Source organism: Artemia sp. Qi Xiang Cuo, chromosome 3 (genome assembly GCF_049724085.1).
Source record: "Artemia sp. Qi Xiang Cuo chromosome 3, ASM4972408v1, whole genome shotgun sequence".
Taxonomy (NCBI): Eukaryota; Metazoa; Arthropoda; class Branchiopoda; order Anostraca; family Artemiidae; genus Artemia; species Artemia sp. Qi Xiang Cuo.
In genome coordinates this window covers 54,235,563-54,255,803 of record NC_142796.1, presented here as the reverse complement: position 1 = coordinate 54,255,803, position 20,241 = coordinate 54,235,563, and the positions used below count along the sequence as shown (strand labels likewise).

At 36.4% G+C, this 20,241-nt stretch overlaps 1 protein-coding gene across 1 annotated transcript in view; it reads left to right on the top strand.

Moving 5' to 3' along the window:
- The first annotated feature begins 3,382 nt into the window (after nt 1-3,382).
- LOC148954282 (kelch-like protein 25) overlaps nt 3,383-20,241 on the top strand; it is a 51,609-nt gene continuing 34,750 nt past the window's right edge. Inside the window, exon 1 of the mRNA XM_089086177.1 lies at nt 3,383-3,431. The gene's annotated coding sequence lies outside the window, so the exon portion shown is untranslated. The remainder of the gene's footprint in view (nt 3,432-20,241) is intronic.

Below are 20,241 nucleotides of genomic sequence, written 5' to 3'. Positions count from 1 at the left end.
AAAAAGTTTTTTTTAGCATTTCCCTTTAAAACAAATAAACCTTGAAAACTTTTCAAGAGTAAAGTGGCGAGAAAATCCTGAAAGAATTTTGTCAAAATTCTATGCGTCTTAAGTTAACACTGTGGGTGAAATGACAGAGGCTAAATGTCATTTAAACACCTTTGCTGTTCAAGTAAGAACCTTTCAATGAGAAACCAAACATAGGATTTTTCTCAAAGTATGCAGCACAATGCTACCTGAGCCCAACAGAGCTACAAAGGCTCCTTCATCTCAATGTATTCAAAGCCTTCCTGTTTACACCCTCCCAAGAAGTTATAATTTCTCTTTATTTTCTTAAGCGGCGTTCACAAGCGTGTCTAGCTAGAATCTCATATCTAGACATAACACGTGTCTAGCCAGAATTCAATGTCTAGGCAAAGACCGTTCAAAAGTAAAATTCGGCGCTTAGCTAGACAAGGCGCTTGGCTAAACATTGAGTTCTAGACTCTAGAACTCAATGCCTAGTATTTTCGATTACAACCAATTGGAATGTGTCAAGTTCCACTATTTTCATCATTTATGTTTACATTTTTAAACTGAAATTTAATTTTTGTTTCTTATTAATTGTTTTGTTTGTTTTTTTCATTTTAGGCAAATATACAACACCAGACATAATAGTGAAGTACGTTAAGGCAATTGTTTCGCTTATCTCATCCATAATCTTGTAACAGTAAAAACAGGGATTACAATTTTGAAAGTTTTGCCCGCATAAGCTCTCTTGATTGGCTAGAAATGATAATTTGAAACTAGATTTGCAGTTTTAGCTAAGTACCGAATTTTACTTGTGAACCGACGTTGCCTAGACATTGAATTCTGGCTAGACACGTGTCTAGACATGGGATTCTAGCTAGAGATGCTTGTGAACGCCACTTTACGATCTATTTTTACACAATTCAGGGACGACCTGCTTCTCGTTAGGCCCTGGATTGTTTGCCGAAAAGGACGATCTTTGGCAATATTTTTTCTTTCATCAGCAGAATGGTTTCTAGCCATCTAAACCCTTTCCTCCAAGTAGGATTAGAAAGGGAAATAGAACTACAATTAAGTAGAGCTTACTGTTTGAAAAACGGTCAGTCAGACGGATCCCCCAAAGAATAAGTAGACGACAATTCCTATTCTGTCTTTGGCTCTATCTTTGCGAATTTAATTTAATGAGGCTAAGCAAAAAGTTTGGAATTCATTTATTTCAGTTATCTACATTTTCTGGGCTAATATAAATCTTAAATCAATGTTGAACTAGCGAATGAGATGCTTAATTGTTTCATATCCCATGGTTGTTACACGAGCATTAAGATTTTCTATTTATGCAACCACTTTGATTGTTTTCCTGATTGTTTAGTTAAGGGGATACTTATGAAAGACAAGATAAGAGATTTCACCGAGATATTAAACATGTGGAGGGCGTCTTCTAAGAAAGATGTGATACCCCCATGGTGGATTACCCACTTTGAAAACAAATTTATAAAAGTTTTTAAAAAGAGCCTGAAACTCCTCATAATGACGTCACATCAAAACTGACGTCATTCTCAGGGGGTTTCTGGCTCTTTTAGGATATTAATACAACTTTGTTTTCGACATTCATTTTGCTGTTAAGACTGATAAACATAATAATTACCATTCCCGAATCATCTACGTATGAAAATTTTTCTTTAAGCCCTTTAAGAGCTCAAATTGTAATTTTCTCGAGGAACGGTTATTACATTATGAAGGAGCATTAAAAAGGCATCAAGTGATGCATTCGCTTTCATGTATGCTAAATTATGGTATCAGCTAAAGACTTGTCTAAAGGTATAGAACATAGTTTTGCATCCTTTACTTATTTACTAATACTTTCAGCAAGATACAAGCTCCATGAAATCTTCCCGACACCTAAAAGTTGACACAATTTTCCTTGCCATGTAGGTCTATCTTTGGTATTGGGGGTGACAATCTGTAACCATTCAGAATTCCATCTTCTTCAATATAGGTGATAATCACCTAAGGGCTTAAAATGGGCCTTGATTATGGCCAGCGAGGTTTTGCATTGGCTGCCAGAGGGTTTTTCTCCAAGAAGCCAGTGACAAGTGGGCTCATGATATTTTTTGGAGGTATTCTTCGTATGTTAATAAATGTTCTGTAACTATGTGGGCCAGTATTTTTTTTTATAATGTACGCTACATAATACTTTAGGAAAGATCGTTGTCTTATTTCTTTATTTGAAACTTTATCAGTCACGAGATCTAAGATTTTCCAAAGGCACCCATGTTCAAATGCTTCTAGCTTTTCAGCATCAATGTACTTCATTGTACAAATTTTGCTTTCATATAACAGTACTGATCTGATCGTCGCTTCATAAATTTGGATTTTGGTGCGGAGATGAATTTGGTACTTACACCAGAGGGCTTTGTCCAGTTGGGCAAAATTTCACTGTTAGCGCTATTCTATATTGAATCCCAGGTTTACAGCTGCCACAAGTCTCAATTGATGAGACTACATATAGCATTTGATTCAGCTGTGTTTTTGATTTCGCCTTCATTGTATTGCTAAATAAAAAAAGGTACTGTTCTATTAGCTAGGCATCACACGAGACAGCCACTCGAGAAAAGCAAAGATCAAATAAGCATTACCCAGTACTTCCTATGAGACACTGAATAAACAAAGGGTTTCTCACTCCAGGAACTATATTTAAACTTTAGTTTATTGGGGTTTAGGGGGGGAAAAGGTACCTAGGCTAGGTTACGTATTTAGTATATGCTATGCTTCACCCCCACCTCCCTAATGTGTAAATATATAGCCAAAATTTGTTTCTAAAATATTATGTATTTCATCATGTTTTGTTTTATTTCATTAGCTTTAACAAAACTTCACTTCTCGCATGTTGCCTAGCTAATAGAACAGTATCAAGAATAAATTCTAAGAAAAGTTAAGACACATGTTAAGATCCATAAGGGAAACAATAAAGACATTTAATAATTTATACTTCAAACGAACAGAAATTAAAACGAATAATCACATCAAAACCACAGAAAATTGCATGTAATATAAACTTTCAACTGAGATAATTTTATGGTACCAACTGATTTGGTGCTTACCTTTCCTGAGATTATCAGGCTTCTAACACACATTAACGTCATCATAAACAGGGAAAAGAAACCAGGATACCTTACCCTTTTTTCACCATTGTAAGATAGATCACAATCGCACACAGACGTCTGTGTCATTATGCTTTTTGCCTGTGATCAAACCCTAATGAAAATCCCGGGTTTAATGTCACATTTTGAGCTGCAGATCTTTGTTATGGCTGTCCTGTCGAAAACACGGGACTTCTGGCAAACATTTTAAATCAAAGAAAACCTTGAAGCGATCAATTAATCAGCTCATTTCTCTTAACGAAAGCAGTCTATTTTTGTAAGGTATTCATTTATGAAGTCTTTACCGTAACAAAAAAAGGATCAAATATTATTAATTTGATGCAGATTTGCATTTCAAAGTTTAAAACATAACCAGTAGCCTAGTCCTACAGGCAGTAGGGTAAGACACCCAGTAGTCGGACAATTTAATCACTTTGAAAACTTTTTGACATTTAAACTACTCTAATTACTGTATTATACCACCTAGAAACTTAATTTTTGTATCAAAAAATTTCTGAAGAATTTCTGAACAAGTAGGTTACTAATTCAAATAATTTCACTTGTACAGTGCCTCCTATTTTTGAATTTACTAACAAGTGACAATTCTGCCTAAACTTGGACATACAAACAGCTCATTGTAAATTGGTTATTAAAATAGTATAAAAGATTCTGTCCAAGAATAGGCAGGTGGCCAACTACTGGGTGTCTTACCCTAGGGTCAATTGGGGGGGGGGGGCATATGCTCCCTAGATTTTAAAAACGCCTTTTTAGGGGGTAATTTCAATTAAGTTCTAGATTAGGGGCTATTGAGAAAGAAATATGTTAAGAAAACAATTCTTAGGTCTGCTTCATAATAGGCTAGACCTAGCCTATGCAGAATAATTATAGTTTAGGCCTAAACATTTTGACTACAGCTTCACTTTACTCCAACCCTCCTAATGAACAAATTTGCAGCCCAAATTATGTATTTCCCATGTGATTTCTGGTTTTTGATTTTGTCACAGGTGATTCATTACCAGGGCCAGATAAAGTCACAATTGGAATAAATGGGACCCACATTTGAAAAGGCCCTGCCGCTACCATCAAAACGAACAATTGCTTTTTGAAATGTTCTTAACAATTCCAGTAAGGCTGCTTCTGGATAGAGATCATTTTCCATGATAAAACCAATAAAAAAAACTACCTGATATCAACAATAAATCAGGATAGACTAAATAGTCTGGTAAATATATCCCAAATCATATTATTGAGTTAGGAATAAAGTGAATACACCATTTGATGCCTTTTTTATGCTGATTACAAATATAATAATCATTTCTATAGGAAATGATTTTCAGCCCCACCCCCATATGTGCAAATATATATCCTGAATTGACATATATAGGGGGGGGGGACTAAAATTCATTTATGATAAAAATGGTTGTTATATGCGTAATCATCATAAAAAAGGCATCAAATGGTATATTCACTTTATTTGAAACTCAATAATATGATTTGGTAAAAATTTACCAATAGTCTAGCAGCTATGTTGATTGAAAGTTAAGATGCAAGGAAAATGGATTTTAAAGCCATTTTAGAAGAATTTGCAGAACAAAAATTTAGATAGGATATATAAATTCATAGCCTATGCCCATATTTGGTGATATAAATTTTAAAAGGAATTTTCAGCAGTTTAATGATATCTAGGGGACACAAATATAAATTAACATAAGAAAAAAAGTGCACAAAACAGAACAAAAGAGGACAAAAACATAAGCTCAAACTGAACTGACTAAACCATCAAATGAAACAAGATCAAGAGAACAACCTGAGAAATGCAAATGTATAGGTGACAAAGAACAACCTAGACCATCAAAAGTGACAAAGCTAATCCAAGCAGCTGATGTAAAAGACACTAAAAAAATGTCTGAAGCAATGATAAACAAAAATAAAGATCAAAGAAATATGTAGTTAGAATATTAGCCAAACCAACAATTAGAACAAATCAAAAACAAAAGTGAAGAGTATAGAAATATGCAGGTAAAAGATAATTGGCAGTGAGAATCAACAACTAAAAAACAAAAAAGAACAACCAAAAAAAATTGGGGATTCAAGACATGCAATAATGAGGATCATAACACATCAACAGGAAAATTGAAGAACAAAAAAATGTGTAGTTAGTATATATACAAAAATGAGAACAAAGAAAGATACAGTTAGAAGATAATCAGCACCAAGAATTACAAGCAACATTAGGAATCAGAACATGTCAAAAATGAAAGTGAAGAACACAGAATTGTAGGGTTAGCAGAAAAGCTAAAGTGAGTATGAGAAAGTGTTAATAATTACAGTAAAAAACAAAGAACTGTGCTTTTAGAAGACAACAAAAATCAGAACAAGTCAAAATGAAAATGCAGAACAAAAAAAATTATGTTAGAAGAACAAAACCCTCACAATCTTTTATGCCACCAAACTGTGGTGTAAAACCCAGTAAAATCCTACAAAGATGTCCATTGGGACCCTTCAGCTCTGTATTTATTCACTGTGGAGTCGTCCATTATCCTGCAGAAAAAGTAGCCAACAAAGATAATTTACTTGGGGCTGCTGTATACTTAGTCAAATTGCAATCCTGCATCAACAATCTCCAAATGAATTTGTTTGGCCTTTTATAAGGCATCACTTGCTATCTGAAGAGCTCCATAAACAAATGTAAAACTGAAAATCATGTTTTGCTTTAGCTTCATTCAATGTAAGCAATGATCAAACCATAAATAGTTGTAATATTTTGAAAAGAGATGGACAAATTTATCACAAAATCAATTTAGCTGTACACTCATCACAGACCCTTGAAAGTGGTTTTGACCCATAATCATATTATCAAATGCACTTTTTAAACCCTAATGGAGATGTTGAAGAATGCCTTTTACATCTTTTAAATTATTAGGTCAGTTGTCATCAGTTTAGATCAGTTGTGAACAGCTATGAGTTTAGATCAGTTGTGAACAGTTGTGAACATGATATATATATATATATATATGCTGGATTTTACTTAAAAATTCAATACATAGAGGGGGCCCTGCACCTAGTTGATCCAGCCCTTTTCATTACATAGGCACATGGGTTGAAACAAGAGTTATGCATGGCAAAATGTAGAGGAAATATATAATTTGAGCTATATATTTGTACAAAAGAGGGGGGGGGTAAAGTATAATGGAGCTGTAGTTGAAATGTGCTAAATACAATTGTTTTTATATTATGAAGTAAGAACCGTTTTCTTAACTTGTTTCCTTCTCAATTCTCAACAGTCCCAATTGTAGGCTTGGCCCATGCATCCAGCTATCCCCCTCCAAAGGGGGATTTGAAACTTTTAGAAATAGATCTAGGCTAGCCTAAACCACAAAAAAGACCCAAGGGAAGACCTTTGAGTCTTGAAATTTGCTAAATACTTATTTATGTCAAAATCTAAGTCCTTTTTTTCCATATTGGAAAGCAGTCAAGTTAACATAATGAAACTTCCTGGAGCTATAGGCCTTGTTTTGGTAATATTCTATTGCAACACATAAATCAGGTAGCAAAAACAAGAAAGATACCATATGATTGTTCATTCAGTGCTATTTCCAAATCTAATGGTTATTACCAATGCAATGGTATGCTGATCCTCCCACTCTTTGTACCTGGATTTTGCCTGTAAACTGAAATTTGCTGTACAACAGACTCTAATGTTGGACATTATATATATAAGTTTGGGATTTGCTGATACTTAGGTCTAGACTAGTTGGGATTGTCTGACTGAAATTTTGGGAACTTTGTTTTCAACATTTAATTTCAGATAACAGCTACCCCTAAGACCTAGCCTGTTCAAATACAATCATTCTGCTTCACAACACTTGTCTTAGATTAAATCTATTGGTCCTGTCAACACATACCAGGGTGTGGCCTCAATGCAGTCAGACTTAGACAGCTTTTGCAAATTGGGCCAATATATGGAGGCTTGAGTTTAATGTTGAAGAGTACAAGGTTCTCCATTTTGGAAGAAATAAGCTGCAATAGCAATCTTCAATGTCATCAAACGCTGGTGTGACACAACCAGTTACCAATAGTACCTCAGAAAGATATTTGGGGGTCATTGTAGATGAAGACCTTAAATTCAACTGCTACACCCAAGCTGCAGTAGCAGGGGCTAACCAAACTCTTGGTATCATCAAGTGCGCAATCACCAGTACATCCCCAGCAATAATCACTAAACTCTGAGAGCTTGGTGAGGCCAAGATTGGAGTTTGGAATGTACATGGCCATGCCAATTAACAAAACTGACCAGATGGCTCTCAAATCTGTCCAAACACAGGCAACAAAATGCATAAGGGCCTCAAAGATAAAGAGTATGCATATCAACTGCAGATCCTTAAGCTAACAATTCTAACATACCATTGACAAAGAGGTGACATGATAATGACCTACAAGCTGCTCCAGTCTGATGACAATGGCATATACAAGCCTGCCTGATTATCAAGTACCAGAGGTCATTCAGCAAAGCTGTTCTGCAAGCATACCAAGATGAGAAAAAGAAACCATTTCTTCTACAACAGTATTATAAGTCTGCAGAACAGTCTAAGCAAAACAATAGTGGGATCAGGAACCATCAACACTTTCAAATCAAATCTTGACAAGGACTGGGTGACTAAACCATGGTTCACACAATAGGATGTAGCAGATGTCCTGCAGTCCTCTCATTACTGACTGATGTACACTGGATTTGTTCATATTGGTAGCAAGTGCAATATAAGGTTAATCTATCCAAGATTGATTCTATATGTGATTTAGGTGCTATCCTGTGTCCAAAATTGGCCAGTATTTTCCAAGATTAGGCTAAAGCTTTAAATGTGGGTTCAAAATTAGGCTTCATTATTGACTATCAGTGTATTTAAAATATTCAACATTATTTATGGGTAAAATATTGAAGCAAATCACATTCTTATGAAGAAAATTTTGTCAAATTCAATGGTGAAAAATCCAATTTTTAGGTTGTATAATATATATTTTATACTGATTTACCTGTTGAAGTAGTGATTAGCTGTCTGACTACTGGGTGTCTTACCCTAAGCTTTTTTTGTAATTAATTTCGAAAACTTTTCTGCAAAACAAGTTTTTCAAAGAAAAGTAAAGAGCTCTATTAGACCAAAAATGAGTTGAAGTAAAGTCAAATAATCTTCCAAGCATAAAACTACCAAAAATCACCACCAATAAATAAATGAAACCCAAAACACATATATATTGTAATAAATAACTAAGTCAACCACAAAACAAGCAAAATTAACATGAGTAAACAACCCCCATGTCTTCTAAAGACCAGAACATAATTTGCACTTTACTGAAAACAAAATACATTTTAGATGTTTTCACTTTTTTTACTTTAATAAAAAAATTTATTGATACTTTAAGGCATGGGTCGGCAACCTGTGGGCTGCATGCAGCCCACAAGGTGTATTGGTGCAGCCTGCAAGACCCTTGCCACAACACATCTGACAGAGCATATTACTCACCATAGCAATACACAACAAAGTGAAAGGGGGTGCCATCTAGCATTCTGCCATCTAGCATGTTTGAAAAATCTGTAAGCATCATCTAGCATAGTTAGTTTGATTTTCAACTATCTGGTCCAGACTATTTATTTTGGTATGGTAAAATTTTTTTTTTGAGCAAACCTTTCTCAAATTTTGGGAAATACACCCCCAAAAATACTTTTTCTTTTTGGATTTTCTTGGTTTATTCTTTTTTAGTTCAGTAAGCTTTAGTGCTTGGGGTACCAAATGAAAGCCAAATTATCTGGTCATGTTAGGTGGTCATCTTGTGGCAAATATTCAGAGGAAAAAACAATGCTTGATTTTGCAGATGGTATCATCTGGTATATAGTGGGATGGGAAAATATAGTCACACTAGAACATTTCCCAGCATGTACCAGGTCAAACCCATCTACAAAATCAAGGGTAATTTTTTCAAAAGGGTTTAAGTGTATCCAGGTTGTCAAAGGAGCATAAATACAATATCTCAGAAACAGAATAAGTATTAAGTTTCCACTTTCAGGGAAACTAGAGGGGGAGTAAAACTAAATCAAAAAATACAATACATATCCAGATTATCAAAAGGGTGTATGTGCAATATCCCAGGAAAAAAGGGGGTACATTGGAGCATTCAAAGCATATTATTGGGGATGTTGAACTAAACCAAAAGACTATGTCTGTCCAAGTTTGTCCTAAGGGCATATTATAGCATCTCTGGAACAGATAAAGGTATTAAGTTGAAACTTAGGGACCTCTTGAAAGGGATTTATAACTAAATATGGATTTTGGAATGGTCCATCTGCAATATATATAGGATAGCTAAGGGCATTAAGGCGAAACTATCAAGGGATATTGCCAAGTATATTGAACAAAGTTAATATGTACTCTATGCGTGCAGGTTCTCAAAAGGGCATATGAACAATATCTGAAAAACAGCTGAAAGCAATAAATTGAACCTTTAAGAGCTGCTACAACTACTACTTATGCAATTATTACTACTACTACTATGACTTTTTCAAACTGTGACTGCTTTTAACTGTTTGAATTTGTGACTATTCGTAACTGCAAATATTTGTGACTGTGACTGATAGTGACCGCGACCCTAACTACATATAACTGCAATTACCACTGAATGCGGCTTTGACTGCATCAACTACTTTGCTATAGCAAGCAACAAGACAATCCCTCAAAACTGGAGCAATGCCAAAAAGACAGGGGTTGACTGGCTGGTAGGTTTTTGAGCTTAAAATCGATGACTGTTACTATGCAAGTCTAAACCCAAAAGCTTGGGTCTTGGTCATGCAACAACCTTTAACAGAGTCAACATTGAACAGTTCTTCTCAAACCCAAAGTCAGTTCTAGAAAAACTTCCTTTTAATGCTTGTGACATGTACAAATGTGACGAAAATTCTGTGACCACAGTTCATGTTCTTAAGTGTTTAGGGAGAGGGGTCAGATGATATTGTGCAAGGCAACATCATCAGAGAGAGCTGTTCTTGTGACCATGGTTGGGACTGTTTCTGCAAGCAGTCAGTATTTACCACCGTAATTTATATTTCAAAGGAAAAATGTTCAGTCTCATGTGCTAACTGGTGCTCCAGCAAGCTCAGCAGGTGGAGTCTCACTATCCAGTTGGATCAGTCAAGATCTATTTTTAAAACATATTCATCACCTCAAGGATATATTCACATTAATCATTTTCCAATTTGCAAGAAAGCAGTAGAAGAAGCTAGTATAAATTTTGTTTGGCAAAATGCCTTTTGTTTCAGACAAAGTGCCCTTTGATGACTCTGATATTTCTTCAGAGCAGGTTTTAAAAATTCTCCCATGACCTTTCTTTTAATAAAGCTCCATATATAGATAGTATTTCTAATGCTTTTCTTCAAAAGGTAGCCATGTGTTTAGCTGAACCTCTTGTGTTTTTGTTTAACCATTGTCTATTGAGTGGTAAATGCCCCTTAGCATGAAAAAAAAACAGTCATAAAGCCACTCCATAAAGGAGGATTTAAATCCCAATTTGGAAATTATTGTCCAATTTCAAACACCTCTATTTTGGGAGTTCTTGAAAAGATTATTGTATATTGGATACAGGATTACTTCAAGCAAAATAAATTATGGCATCCATCACAACATGGTTTCAGAAAAAGCAGGTCATTCAATATGCAGTTGCTAGAAGCTGTAAAAGATTTCCAAAATATGGCTGATTTTGGTTTGAAGTTTGATTGCTTGTACATTGATTTCTCTAAAGCCTTTGACAAAGTTTCAATTAGTTTGTTGCTTAAAAAATGTGAAAGTATAATCAAGGCAGTAGAACTTTAACGTGGTTACAGATTATTTATCAGGCCATTACCAGAAGTTATAGTTGGTAGTGCACTTTCATGTGAGAACCCGATTTTGAGTGGTGTGCCACAAGGCAGTTGTTTGAGCCCAGCATTATTTTTTTTACTGAAAAAAATTCAAATGAATTTACTGAAAAAATGTGCATTGTCAGTTTAATATACATATGTATATTAAACTGACACCAGAATTAAGTGGCTTTTATTGCAATAAATATCTATCTATCTATCTATCTATCTATGCTGATATTTATCTAAAATCTTAATTAATTTTTGATTTCTTAAAGTTATAAAAGTGAAAACATTTAAAAGAATTTTTTTCAGTAAAGTAAAAGTCATATTCTGGGTTTTAGAGATCATAAGGTTTCGAACCATATTCATATTAATTTCTGCTCGTTTTGGGTTTGACGTACTTAAATGTATGTTTGTTTTATGATTATCTGTGTATTAGTACTTATTTATGTTACTTGTATGGATGGTGGATTATTTCGTTATATATTTGTTCATTTTCAGTTAAACGAAGTTATGCACTTTTTTTTGAAAAACTTATTTTGTGCAAAAAGTTTTTTTGATTAATTTCTGTTCGTTTCATATGTACATAGTCTTTTCATAGGCAGCCCGCTAGTGATGCCTAAGTAAAGAACAATGTGGGCACAATGTTTTTTTTTTTTTTTTCCATACACAGGCACTTCGTATCGAAGTAGTTGTCATAGAAACTTCTAAATGGGCTCATTCGACTGGAAATTGGAGTGGCTAGTGCCCTTTTTAATAGTCGAAAGTGATTGAAGGGCAACTAGCCCCCCCACGCCCATCATTCCCCCAAACACATCCCCTCCAAATGTTGAGATAGCCGTTATGTTCAGCGTAGTTGATTTCCAGATAGAAAATATCTCTTTGAGGACGATACTCCCCCAAAACCCTCAGGGCAAGGGTATCAAGCTATACCCTTAGGCCATATATGAACAATGTTGACACAATGCACAGTTTATTTTTTTTTTTTTCTTTAAAGTAGGCTCCTCCATATAGAAGGGGCGTCAAAGAGACTTCAAAAGGGGCTCATTCGATTGGAAATCAAGAGTTCTAGTGCCCTTTTCAGTAGCTGAAAGTGATTGGAAGGCAACTAGCCTCCCCCCCTCCCCCTCTCACGCCAATCATTCCCCCAAACACATCCAATCGAAATTTTGAGATAGCGATTTTGTTCAGCGTAGTTGATTTCCTGATAGAAAATGTGTTTTGAAGAGGACACTCCCCCACAACCCTCAGGGCAAGGGTTTTAAGTTATGCCCTGGGGGCATATAAGGTTTTTATAGAAGGCGTTGTCATAGAAACTTCAAAACAGGCTCATTCGATTGAAAATTCAAAGGGCTAGTACCCTTTTTAATAGTCGAAAGGGATTGGTGGGCAACTAGCCCCCCCCCACCCCTCTCCCACGCCCATCATTCCCCCAAACACATTCAATCAAAATTTTGAGATAGCCATTTTGTTCAGTGTAGTTAATTTCCAGATAGAAAATTTGTATTTGAGGAGGACACTCCCCCACAACCCTCAGGGTAGAGGTATTAAGTTATACCCTGAGGGCATATAAGGTTTTTTATAGAATGTCGAAGAAATTTCAAAACAGGCTCATTCGATTGTGAATTCAAAGGGCTAGTGCCCTTTTTAATAGTTGAAAGTGATTGGAGGGCTACTTGCCCCCCACACCCATCATTCCCCCAAACACATCCAATCAGAATTTTGAAGACTGCATTGAAAACTGCAGGGGGAGTTTCCTGATCAAAGATATAATTAAAAAAAATTTCAACTACATTGAACAAAATGGATATTTCAAAATTTTGGTTGGATGTATTTGGGGAAATGGTGGGCATGGAAGGGGTGTTAGTTACCTTCCAACCACTTTTGACTCTTAAGAAGAGCACTAGGTATTTCAATTTCCAATCGAATGAGCCTCTTTTGAAGTTTCTACAACAACTTTCTATGAAAACCTTATATGCTCCCTGGGCATAACTTACAAACCTTGTCGTAAGGGCTGTGGGGGACTGTCTTCCTCAAAAACAAAATTTTTATCTAGAAATCAACTACGCTGAAAAAAATTGCTATCTCAAAATTTTGATTGAAAGTGTTTGTGGAAATGGTGGGCATAGAAGGGATGTTACTTGCCTTCCAATCACTTTTGACTATTAAAAAGGGCACAAGCCACTCTAATTTCCAATCTAATAAGTCCTTTTCGAAGTTTCTACAACAACTCCTTTGATACTAAGTGCCCTGGTCTAAAGAAAAAAAATAATGCATTGTGCCAACATTGTTCTTTACTTAGGCAGCGCTGTTGCGCTACCTATGATACCTACAATACTAGACTACAGTGTAATGACACTTGACCTAATTGCGGCCCGCGTGACATCCCAACATAACCTTTTGGCCCTTTTACAACAAAAGGTTGCTGACTCATGCTTTAAGCAATAAATATCAGTATATGTATGTTAAACTGAAAATCCCTGGTCATTTATTTTTTTTATTTATTTAAGAATGAACTGTTTGCTTTTGCAGCAGTTATTTATGCATGTATTTTGGAATATAAGTAGAATTTCTATAATCCCTTCTTCTCTTTATTCTTTTTATTTGTCTTGATTTCCCTTTGGAGGCTCAATTTTACATGCAGGGAGAACTTTCTAAAGGAGGAAATTTTCCAAAGAGGAATACACCAGACCACCTTTTGGGCATCTTCACCTCCTGCTTGCATAATCACCCACCACTGGTGCACAAGCATGAACCAATGAACATACTTACTGCTTACTTAGGTCCCAACCATCATCGTGGGTTGTTTTGGGGCCACTCTTCTTGCTAGTTCATGAGTAAGGGCTCAGTACATTGCTCTGTCTGGTGTGATACATGATAACTGGGCTATCTTGACGTTGTTGAAGTGGAAGTTCTCCATCCATCGTTGTAAGTTCTGCCTTGTGGACAAAGGCCATGGAGGGATCCTTCAAGAGTGATGTTCAGTAGGTGGCTTGGCTCCATTTACTTGACGTGGCCAAACCAGGGCAGTTGTTGATTCTTGATTTTAAAGAGAATGGTTTCAATGGACTGGAGCCTTTGATGTACTTCCACATGTCTGATTTGGTCAGTGTATTTGATTCTAGCAATGCACTGGAGGCATCTCATCTCAAAAGCTAGTAGTTTTCTCTGATCTTTGCTTTTCAGGTTCCATGTTTTGCATCCATAAATAAGTATGAGGATTACTAAACTGTTGAATAGGTGCAACTTGAGTTTGTTGGATAGGTGGATACTTTTCCAGAGGTTGGCTAGTCTTTGGAAGCTAGAGCTAGCAAGTGCAAGTCGATGTTTAACCTCAGAGCTGTGGGAATTATCTGAGGAGACTTGGCTACCAAGGTATAGAAAGTCGTCTACCGTTTCCATCTGTCTCCTGCCTAAAGTGATAATGGGCGGGTTGTCCAGTTCACGTCTTTTAGTTACCATGAATTTGGTCTTGCTGGTATTAATCCCCCCCCCCCAAACGGTTTTGTGGTATTGTAGAGGTTATCAGCTTGTGCCTGCAGTTCTTGTGTAGAGTTGGCTAGTACATCAATGTAGGCAAGATTGTCTATTAGCAGCCCTCCTATTGTTGTGCTATATTCCAAGTGTATGAGTGACGGAATGCCATTTAGAAACAGGTTGAAGAGATGTGGTGATGAGATGCAACCCTGGAGAACTCCTGACGCAGTTGTGAACTCTTGTGACAACCCATAAGCGGTTATGGCCTCAGAGCTGGTTGTAGGATACAGACTCTTGATTATTTGGACTACCTCACAAGGGATCCCGTAGTGAAGGAGAATATGCCAGACTCCTTTGCGCCATATCAGGTCAAATACCTGACAGAAATCAATGAATAGTTGGTATAGTTCTTGGTTGAATTCAATGTATTGTTACATGAGTTGTCAAACAACAAATATCTGATTGATTGTTGATATCCCAGGGTGGAAGCCGGCCTGATATTCTCCAATGGCAAAGGCAGTTGCTGCTTGTATGTGTTAGAGTAGGACTTTTGTTAGGACATGTGACTGGTGGGTCATGAGGCTGATTGGACAGTAGTTTTTGCAGTCTTTCTTTGACCTCTTTTTGTGAATGGGTACAATGGCAGCCTTGCACCACTGACTAGGTACATGGCTGGTTTCCCACACTGGAGGTACAATGACATGGTACAGATCAGTTACACTATCTGATCTGACGTTAATGAGTTCAGTGGTGACTCTATCTTGACCAGGGGCTTTTCCATGTTTGAGTGACTTGATTGCTGACTCAGTTTATGACTTGAGTGGGGGTGGTGATCTGAGCTATTGGTTGGGTATGGGGAAGCTGGTTAGTATTTCAGGATCTGCAGCTACTGGTGGATTAAAGTATTCTTTCTATCTTTCAAGTGTCATTTTTGAATCATTGATCTCATTTCCGTCTCTGTCCAGGATCTCTGACGTTTGTGGCTCTGTTTTTTGGCTTAACTTGCATACCATTCTGAGAACTGCTCCACTGTTCCCTTCTTGAAAAGTATTTTGCAGTCTTAGCATTTCTTCTGCCGGTGGTTATCTAGTTCCTTTCTGATCTCTCGTTTTATTCTTCTCTTGAGGAGCTTGTAAGTATCCCATCTGTGTCAGTTGGATTTATTACAAAAAAGTTGCTTATCCTCATGTAGTGCAATGATCTCATCTGTGATCCATGGTTTTTCATTGGGAGTTTTCTGTCTGAGGGCGTCCTTCTCTCTCTCTCTATGATTGCTGATGTGGCCTGCTTAGTCAGGGAGTCTATCTTATTAGCAGTGGTCAAGGGAGAATGATTTTCCAGGATCTCTCAGAATTTTTCAGACAGAGTGGAAGTGTAGGTCTGCCTTTTTTTGGGATTCTGCAGCAGATGAACCTTGACATCAGGAGAGTGTGGTCAGAGTTAAAGTCTGCTTCAGTTAATGCTACTGTGTCTAGTACAGAGAACTTCCAGCGCTTTAATATCAGCATATAATCGATCATGTTCTTTTACCGTCTGGGGATCTCCGGGTCACTTTACGTCGATGGCGGTGTTTGAGCAATGTGTTCGTTACAAATAACTTGTTTTCTTGACAAAAGGCAAGCAATTGTTTGCCTCTCGCATTGAGTTTCCCGTGACCAAAACATTCTATTATATTTGACTGACTGGTGTTATCTATACCTACTATAGCGTTAAAATCTCTCATTGCAATCAGTACATTTTTCTTATGGATTTGGTCAATAACGCTTTGTAGTGTGATTAAATAAAAAAAAACAAATTTTTTAAACTGAAAGTAAGGAGTGACATTAACACTTAAAACGAACATAAATTATTCCGTATATGAAAGGGGCTGTCCCCTCCTCAACGCCTTGCTCTTTACGCTAAAGTGTTTTATTGTTTTAAAAAATAAAGTTATGAGACAGAGTCAAACTTTAGCGTAAAGAGCGAGGCGTTGAGGAGGGGACAGCCCCTTTCATATACGGAATAATTTCTGTTCGTTTTAAGTTTTAATGTAGCTCCTTACTTTCAGTTTTAAAAACTTGTGTTTTTTTATTTAATTTCTGATCGTTTTATAGTTAATGCAGCTTTAATTTTGGCTCACCGTCATTGAATAAGTAAACAAAATTTTCATAAAAATTTTACTTTTCCCTTTGCTAAATGGCTGTCTCTAAATTTGGTTTTGACGTAATTTACAAATTAACTTACATAACGAACTTCTATATTTGTATATTTTTCTTCTGGCAAAAAATACAAAGTTGCAGATCTTTGCAGATATGAGCTTAAAATCTATGTACTAGGGTTTTCTGATACGCTGAATCTGACGGTGTGATTTTATTAAAATTCTTTCACTTGTAGGGAATGTTTCCCCCCTCTTTAAAAAATCAGGTAAATTTTTTCAGGCTCTTAGCCTTTGATGAGTAATATTAAACTTAATAAAATTTATATATTTAGAATCAGCATTATAAGCCCATTCTTTTGATACATTTATTGACATCAAAATTCCGTTTTTAAAAGTTTTGATTACTATTGAGCTGTATCGCTTCTTTTTTTTATTATTGTTTTTTTTATTACGTATATGTTATTACGTATATGAGGGGGTTCTCCCCTTAGTCAATACTACGCTCTGTACATTAAAAGATAGCTCTTTTGAAAGCACTAAAAAAAACTGTAGCGTAAAGAGCGAGGTATTGACTTGGGGGAGAACCCCCTCATATACGTAATGATTTCTGTTCGTTTTAAGTTCTAATGTTGCTTCTCACTTTCAGTTGAAAAAACTTGTTTTTTTTTAAATTTAATTTCTGATCGTTTTTTAAATAATGCTTGGAAATCCGGTGCCCCCTTCATAGAAATGTACCTTACCCCAAAGAAATATCCTCCACGGAAAGATTCTCCCGAGTAACCCCCTCCTCCAGCCCCCCCCCCCCACCAGAAAAAAATCCTTCCTTTAAATGTCTGTATACTTCCCAATAACCAATACAATATTTAAGCAATGGGCAAAGTTCATAACTTGCAGCCCTTCCCCTGGGATCTGTGGGGGATTAAGTCATCCTGAAAGACATGTTTATTAGATTTTTGACTATGCTGAACAAAATGGCTATCTCAAAATTTTAATTGGGTGACTTTGAGAAAAAAATGAGCGTGGGAGGGGGCCTAGTTGCCCTCCATTTTTTTGGTCACTTAAAAGGGCACTAGAACTTTTAATTTCAGTTCCAATGAGCCCTCCTACGATATTCTAGGACCACTGGGTCAATACCATTAACCCTGGGGGAAAAAAAAGAAACATAAACATGCATCTGTGATCTTTCTTCTGGCAAAAAATGGAAAATTCCACATTTTTATAGATAGGAGCTTCAAACCTCTACAGTAGGGTTCTCTGATACGCTGAATATGATGGTGTGATTTTCATTAAGGTTCAATAACTTTTAGGGGGTCTTTCCCCCTTTTTTCGAAAATAAGCCAAATTTTCTGAGGCGCGTAACTTTTGATGGATAAGATTAAACTTGATGAAACTTATATTTTTGAAATCAGAACTAAAATATGATTCTTTTGATGTATCGATTGGTATCAAAATTCCGTCTTTTAGAGTTTCGGTTACGATTGAGCCAGGTCGCTCCTTACTTACAGTTCGTTACCACGAACTGTTTGAAATAGAATTCATTGCATTCTTCCTCACTTCTGGCAGAGTCTGGGGCATAGACTTGGACAATAGTGATATTCTTGGCAGCTCCCTTCAGTTGTAAGATGGCTATTCTTTCCGAGACTGGGGTGAAAGAGATTAGATATTTTTTTGCAGTTGGTGATACAAAGAGGGAGGAGGGAGGGAGGCTACAGAGAGGTTTTCCTCACTCGTTTGGGGGAGGTGAGTCTCAGAGAGGCTGATAACATCCCAATTGTACCTCTGTAGTTCTCTAAAGGCAAGATTTAGTTTTCCCTGTTTGGCAAGTGTTCAGATGTTTAGCATGCCAAAGTGTAGGGTGGTTTTTATCGGAATGGAACAACCGTGTGGATTTTCGCCCCAAGTTGGGGTTGTCCTAGGATCGTCAGTTGCCCAGACACGGTAGTTTCGTCTGTTACCACAGACGCAGTAGATAACTTCCTGAAAAATCAAGTGATTTAACTTGGTTAAATCAAGGATTAAGATACATATCCATGTTACCCATTTATCTTGTATGGACTATGTAACTTTTCAGGAACAATTCCTCTGCAACTAGAAAGCATAAAATATAGTGTTTGATACTTTTAAATCAATTGGCTATCTCAAAATTTTCAGTGGATTGTAAATTGGTCCTCTTTGGAGCAAAATTATAGTTTGGTGCCACAAAATGGCAGAAAACATCACTTTCCTGTGACAAAATCTTTTTGGTCATTTAAAAAGGTCTCTAGAACTATTACTTTTAGTTCAAATGAACCTCTTCCAGTATTCTAATATCATAAGTTCGAAATAATCAGCCCTGGGAAAAAAGAATTAAACCTGTATTCATGATCTTTCTTCTGAGAAAAAGTAAATTTCCATATTTATTTAGACAGAGCTCAAGACATCTACACTAGGGTTGTCTAATATGCCAATTCTAATGATACGATTTTTAGTCAGATGACTTGCCTTTTTGGGGATGATTCCTCCATTTAAAAAATAGATCAGACTTGATGTTGTGTAGTGAGAAGATCGATCAAGTGGACAGCTTCACTTACCTAGGCAGTAGTATTAGTAAGTGGTGAATCCAGTGAAGATTCACCCAGGTTTTTTTTCACAGTTGAAAAAAGTTTGAAAGAATAAAAAGATAAGTCTGTGAACCAACATTAGAGTATTGAAAGATTCAATGATGACAGTGATCAAGTATGGTTCTGAAACGTGGGCACTCAAAAGGATGAAGGATTTGTTTGATATTTTCCAGATACATTGTGTACAGATGTTCTGGGTACCCATCTGTATAACCATATTTCAAACAGTGAGCTGTATGAAAAGTGTAGTTCTTTCCTGCTTTCTAGGGCTATAACTGAATGAGAAAAAAGGTTGAGACACACTCTGCAGATGAGGGATGACATATTGGCAAATTTTGTACTTTTTGGCCAACCATCTAGGGCTAAACGAAAAGCAGGCTGTCCCTGAATGGGACGGAAGGAGGTCGTAAGGAGAGATTTAAGGGAATTCGGAAGTTTTTGGGAGAGTGTAGAGGTTGGCTACAAATAGATGGGGAAATGGAGGAGCATGCGCAGCTGTGTTGGCCTCAGGCAGCTTGGTTCTGCACTGAGTCTTCAGTAGTATTAATTAATTAATTAACTATTTGTTTTATAACCCATCAAAAATACAAAGCATGACGATGGAGCATAACAAAAAGAAAGAAAAGGAAACAAAAAAAGGCACATACAAAAACAGGAGCAAATACGTGTAAATTAAAACTGGAATTAACAAAACAAATTGTAAAAGTAAGCCACTCCAAGGGTGGCAAACCTCTTTAAACGTATCATACAAGTAAATACAATATAAAAATGATAATAACCCATCACAAAAAAATGAATAAATAAAAAAAATAAGGAAACTAGCATTATAACAAAAAATCCTTCCAAGGGTGGTTTGACGGATAATCTGAAAGCTTGGAAAAAAACTTATCTGCAGCATCAAGAGGATTCGGCAAGCTGTATCTATCCCGGAGTCTACCATTCCTGGTCCTAGGAGGAACCCGAATAAAGAACTCTAAATATTTAAAATATTCC